Source organism: Schistocerca nitens, chromosome 1, assembly GCF_023898315.1.
Source record: "Schistocerca nitens isolate TAMUIC-IGC-003100 chromosome 1, iqSchNite1.1, whole genome shotgun sequence".
Lineage (NCBI taxonomy): Eukaryota > Metazoa > Arthropoda > Insecta > Orthoptera > Acrididae > Schistocerca > Schistocerca nitens.
This window is the reverse complement of record NC_064614.1, coordinates 902,623,366-902,629,929: the sequence shown is the minus strand read 5'-3', so window position 1 is coordinate 902,629,929 and position 6,564 is coordinate 902,623,366. Positions and strand designations below refer to the sequence as shown.

The 6,564-nt window shown below is 46.5% G+C and overlaps 1 pseudogene; it reads left to right on the top strand.

Annotated features, from left to right (window-relative positions):
• The first annotated feature begins 4,745 nt into the window (after window positions 1-4,745).
• Window positions 4,746-4,862, top strand: LOC126211742 (5S ribosomal RNA; annotated as a pseudogene).
• The last annotated feature ends 1,702 nt before the right edge of the window (window positions 4,863-6,564 follow it).

The window sequence follows — 6,564 nt, the reverse complement described above, 5'->3', positions numbered from 1 at the left end:
GACACCAGCGCACCAGGTTGCTTCCTTAGCGACGCCTAGTCGAGTACTAGTTATTCCAGCTCCCAAAATCTGCGGCTACAATAATTAGTCGCCGCGCGGAGCGTCCGTGCGGTTAGAGGCGCCATGTCACTAACTGCGCGTCCCCTCCCCTGGAGGTTCGAGTCCTCCTTCGGGCATGGGTGTGTGTGTTGCCCTTACCGTAAGTTAGTTTAAGCAGTGTGTAAGTAGCTAGATAAGACGCTCGAAAACCTGAAGTGAGTAGGGATGAAGTACACAGGCAAACGAGTAATGTACAGTATCTTCAAAAGGGAGAGGTAAAAATGGAATAATTAGAGACATTGTTCGTATCGAATGGCTCTAAGCACTATGGAACTTAACATTTGAGGTCATCAGTCCCCTAGACTTAGAACTACTTAAACCTAACTAACCTAAGGACATCACACACATCCATGCCCGAGGCAGGATTCGAACCTGCGACCGTAGCAGCAGCGTGGTTCCGGACTGAAGCGTCTAGAACCGCTTGGCCACAGCGGCCGGCATTGTTCGTCTTAAGATGGGTGTATGATAAAGTTACATCTTATTACGACTGTTGTTTAACTTGCATGTCGAAAATGCACTGAAGAAAACTAAACGAAATGTCCGACAGTTGCAGCTGTTCTGAGTTTGATGTTGTTCCCAGCTGGGTACACATGGCAAAGGCTAGAACGTAGATGCTCCAGATTCTGACTGTTGCTTTTTAGCAATGTAATTTTACGATTTAGCGACATGTCATTCTGATGAAGACATCCCTAACAGGTGTCGAAACCTAAGTCAATGTACCTACCGCTTATGTGCAACCGGTTGGCTGTTAAATCCTATGTTGAAGCTATGTGAAAGTGGTGTTAAATGCTATATAAAATATGTCTGCCAATTTTATTGTCAATTATCGAATGAGAACGTAATAAACGCAAATGATGCCTGTCATACAACCTGTCACAGTCCACTACTAGATTACTTAGTGTGTAGTACGTATTTATTTAAGGACACAGAAAGTTCGAAGTTGAACAGCTGTGAATAGCTCAAAATGTACCTACTGTGATCTGAACATACTTTTTAGCTAGTTTCATATTTGTATTTTATGTTTTGACTAATAATGTACTTCTAAGGTGCTAAAAAACTGTTAAATAAGTGTAAATGTCGTGTGATTAGGGCCTCCGTCGGGTAGACCGTTCGCCGGGTGCAAGTCTTTCGATTTGAGGCCACTTTTTTTTAAATCTCGTTTTATTCGTCTTCGTTCTTTGTATCTGCTCGTGGCGGACGTCTCAAGACACCCGTTTCAGTTCGTCATTGACCCATTAACTCAGTTTTTTTTATTACAGAGGGCAGCTAACCCTCTGGCCGAACACGCTGAGTTACCGTGCCGGCAAGTTCAGCGACTTGTGCGGTGATGGGGATGAAATGATGATGAAGAGGACAACACAACACCCAGTCCCTGAGCGGAGAAAATCTCCGACCCAGCCGGGAATCGAACCGGCTCATTAGGATTGACATTCTGTCGCGGAAACCACTCAGCTACCGGGAGCGGACCTAGAAAACTGTTCATATACTTTACTAACTGGATTTTACATTTTGACCTATAGTGCACTTCGAACATGGGTAATGGTTCAATAATTAACGGATACGTTCGAAGCTAACCAACATTAACTCCAAATGTCATTGCAGCTAAAAAAATAAATATTAATAAATGATAAAAAAGAAGAGATGACGAAGGAGACACGTTGTAAGTCTCATGACAAGTTTATTAAAACTTACTCTTCTTCCGGTAATAAATCACGCTATTTTCAATTTGTGAATGTTATCTGGTGCCTGTACCGTTCCCGTCAGTTGTCCCATTGTCACGTCCCACAAACATATGGAAAGAACACCGTCAAGAGCGTATGTGAAGGAGACGTTAGGGGTTTCATGGCAGCTTCGACACGAGACACTTTCAGAGGGAGAGCATGTACGGCGATTGTTACGGTAATGGCCCGTTATTACATGCAGTAAATCGCACGGAGAAAGAGCGCGTCCACGGTTTAATTAGGGGAGCCACGGGATGCTCGTAAACAGCAACCTGACCACGAGGTGTAGCGTGACGCCCTCAGGAGACGCTGGACACGAACTGTCGTCACCGAAACTCCACCTCAAACGGGGTGCAGGATTACGTTAAAGCCGCAGAGAAAAAGGTTCGACGTCACAAGGAGAGCGCGTATGACGTACTGGCTCCGATAGCTGACAATTAAGTCGCTCGTAAATTACGCTAATGAGAAACTGATTTTGAGCATCTCTACTGTCCAACGTAGTGCCTGTTTTCGGCCTGACCACAGCAGCTAATCGTGGTGGCGTGGCCTCCAGAAGACGCTTCTGGATCTGTTGTGGAGCCGCTCAAACGCCTTGCGGAGTTCACGGGCAATGTTCGCAAGCGTGAGCATTTTTGTCAACGGTATCTTAGACATGATCAACAGGACTTTTGTTAGGTGATCATGGGGAAGGAAGTAACTACGCCTGTATGTTCTATGCCTGAAGCATCACCGAACAGTGACGATGTTGCTGGGAGGGGGGGGGGGCGGAGGAAGGGAGGGGGAGTGGAAGGGACAGCTGAAATAGGTGCGTTTGTTTTCTGAACGTACACGTCTACAGTGAGGTGCTGCAAACGAACGAAAGAGTACACACGAAGTGTCAGTAGGTCCCTGTATTATTCGCCTGTAATGATAAACGTGCGAGGGGCGTTCAATAAGTAGTGCAACACTTTTTTCTCGGCCAATTTCGAGTAAAAAATGCAGCATTTGTTGTGGGACATTGTGGAATATTTCCGCTTCAGACCCTTACTTTAATGAAGTTCCGATAGGCGGCAGCACTATAAGTAGCCTTCAAAGTAGCGGCTGTAATGGAGGTACATACCAAGCGGGGAGCTGTCATTGAGTTTCTTTTGGGAGAAAACCAAAGCATCGCAGATGTTCACAGGCGCTTGTAGAATGTCTACTGGCAGTAAACAAAAGCATGGTGAGTCGTTGGGCGAGGCTCTGTCATCATCCAAGGGTAGCACAGACCTATTTCATTTCCCGCGTGCCAGCCGACCGTATACAGCAGGGGATTCCTGCAATGTTGGAACGTGCGGAAATTCTCGCTCGATATAATCGATGGATCACAATCAAATGGTTCAAATGGCTCTGAGCACTATGGGACTTAACATCTATGGTCATCAGTCCCCTAGAACTTAGAACTACTTAAACCTAACGAACCTAAGGACAGCACACAACACCCAGCCATCACGAGGCAGAGAAAATCCCTGACCCCGCCGGGAATCGAACCCGGGAACCCGGGCGCGGGAAGCGAGAACGCTACCGCACGACCACGAGATGCGGGCAATCACAATCAAACACCTCGCTGCACAACTGGACATCTCTATTGGTAGAGCTAAAGTATTCGTCCTCCAGTTGGGGGTGCTCAAAGGCGTGTGCCCGCTGCGCTCCTCGCCGCCTAACAGAAAACCATAAACAGCAACCAATGGCTGCAATCTGAGCGTAATCGCTTGCTCATTAAGGTAGTAGTAGTGTGGTATTCTGCCTTACGGCAGGTCTTGTCACGGGTTTTGCCTCTTCCACTTTTGTCTATCCATAGCCAGTCTTTTCATTTCTGAATATTTGTCTCCTTTTATATTGTCCAGCATTTGATATCTTCTTTTTCCTCTTCCCCTTTTTCCCTCCACCATTCCTTCTATTCCTTCCTTCAATAAGCAGTCCCTCCTCAAACAATATCCAATCCAGTTCCGTTTTCTCTTTCTGGTAACTTTCAGCATGTTTCTTTCTTCTCCAACTCTTCTTAATCCTTCTTCATTCCTTACTCGATCTTCCCATTTCACTTTTTCCATTCTTCTCCATATCCACATCTCTAGTGCCTCCAATCTTCTTTCATCTTGAATGAGATTTTCACTCTGCAGTGGAGTGTGCGCTGATATGAAACTTCCTGGCAGATTAAAACTGTGCGCCCGACCGAGACTCGAATTCGGGACCTTTGCCTTTCGCTTTACCAACTGAGGTACCCAAGCACGACTCTTCTGAGAAGAGCTTCTGTGAAGTTTGGAAGGTAGGAGACGAGGTCCTGGCAGAATTGATTCTGTGAGGACGGGTCGTGAGTCGTGCTTGGATAGCTCAGATGGTAGAGCACTTGCCCGCGAAAGACAAAGGTCCCGAATTCGAGTCTCGGTCCGGCACAAAGTTTTAATCTGCCAGGAAGTTTCATATCAGCGCACACTCCGCTGCAGAGTGAAAATCTCATTCTGGAAACATCCCCCAAGCTGTGGTTAAGCCATGTCTCCGCAATATCCTTTCTTTCAGGAGTGCTAGTTCTGCAAGGTTCGCAGAAGAGCTTCTGTAAAGTTTGGAACATAGGAGACGAGGTACTGGCAGAAGTTAAGCTGTGAGGGCGGGGCGTGAGTCGTGCTTGCGTAGCTCAGATGGTAGAGCACTTGCCCGCGAAAGACAAAGGTCCCGAGTTCGAGTCTCGGTCCGGCACACAGTTTTAATCTACCAGGAAGTTTCTTTCATCTTCCTTCCTCAATGTCCACGTCTCCGTGGCATATAGTGAAACGCTCCAGATGTAACATTTGACAAGTCTTTTCCTCAGATCTTTGTTTAGTGGTCCACAAAGTAATTTCTGCTTCCTCTTGAATCCTTCTTTTGCCATTGCAATTCTTTTCCTAATTTCTGTTGAGCAATACATATCATGCCAACGGCCTTGCCTCAGTGGTCAAACCGGTTCCCGTCAGATCACCGAAGTTAAGCGCTGTCGGGCTGGGCTAGCACTTGGATGGGTGACCATCGGTCTGCCGAGCGCTGTTGGCAAGCGTGGTGCACTCAGCCCTTGTGAGGCAAACTGAGGAGCTACTTGATTGAGAAGTAGCGGCTCCGGTCTCGGAAACTGACGTACGGCCGGGAGAGCGGTGTGCTGACCACATGACCCTCCATATCCCTATCCAGTGACGCCTGTGAGCTGAGGATGACACGGCGACCGGTCGGTTCCGTTGGGCCTTCATGGCCTGTTCGGAAGAGAGAGAGAATACGTATCATCCATTATTACACTTCCCAAGTAACTGAAGTTATTCACTTGCTCTATTTCCTCTCCCCCTATTTTCATACGGCATTTTCTCCGCTTTCCTCCAATTACCAAACTTTTCATTTTCTTGTTGTTAATCTTCATTCCATATTCTTCTAATTTTTTGTTTATTTCATCTAACGTTTGTTCCATCTCTCTTGCATCTTTGTCATCACAACTGTGTCGTCTGCAAATCTTATACACTCCACTCTCCGACCCCCCATAGAAGCTCCTCTACTTCCATCAAAACTCTCACTAATAACTTCCTCGTTAAGGTGCAGATCAGAAAAAAAATTGTCAAATATCGTCACCGATGATAAATCACGGGTTTATCACTTCGAACTGAAAACAAAACGGCCATTATGGAGTGCTGCCACACCACTTCTCCTGCAACCCTTAAAGTCATAGCGACGTTCTTCTGGGACTCTGAAAGGGTTATTCCGTTTGATGTCCTCCTTCATCGTGCAACGATCAACTCTGAACTGCACTGTGCTACCCTCTGGAAACTGAAGAAACGACTTCAGCGTGTGCGTCGCTACAAAAATACAAACGAACTTCAACTTCTCTATGACAACGCAAGCCCTCATACAAGTCTGCGCACCCCAGAGGAGCTCACAAAAATTCGTTGAACTGTTCTTCTTCATCCGCACTACAGCCCGTATCCCGCACCTTCCTACTTCCATTTGTCACCCCAATAAGGAATTCATCCGCGATAACCAGTACGTGTAGGATGGGGAGGTTATTCATGTAGCAAGACGTTGGTTCCTACTTCGACGAGTAGAGTGGTACCATGAGCGCAAACAGGCTCTCCCAGTTAAGTGACGTAAGGCCGTCGAATTGAGCTAAGATAATGTTGAAAAACAGGGTTTTTGTAGCCAAAAGAGTAGAGAATAATTTGGTGTACTGGAATCCCTGGAAACCTGAACAAAGCAAATAGAGTAGAATGTTACTTATTGAGTGCCCCTCGTATTAAGGACCCCTTCTCGTCCTGTGTCGCCCGAACTTAGCTGCTCACTATTGGCCACTGGTCTTCAGCATTACATGTGCAGTGGGAGAACCTCTATCATCTCGTCGTAGTGGACTTCGAGTCCTGTTGCTGGCTTAGGTGTGAATAGCATATTTGCTGCTAGTATGTGCCCCTACAGGACAGAACGTGGAAGAAATCCGCGTTTACGTGTCCAATTGTGCATCAGTGTGCGTCACTCGCCAATAACATTGCAAGACCATGAAGACGTTCTACAAAAACCGTCAAATTAGCGTGCATTGATCTACGTGCTCCTCCGACATGCAAATGATCGGAGCAACCCCACAAAGTAGTTAGGAGTAATTCCGTCTACGCTCATGCTCATAAATTAAGGATAACTCCAAAATGTGGTGCCACACAACGTGGTAGTACACAAAACTGGCGCTAATAGCATAGGCAAATAGGGAACACACACGACACAGATCTAT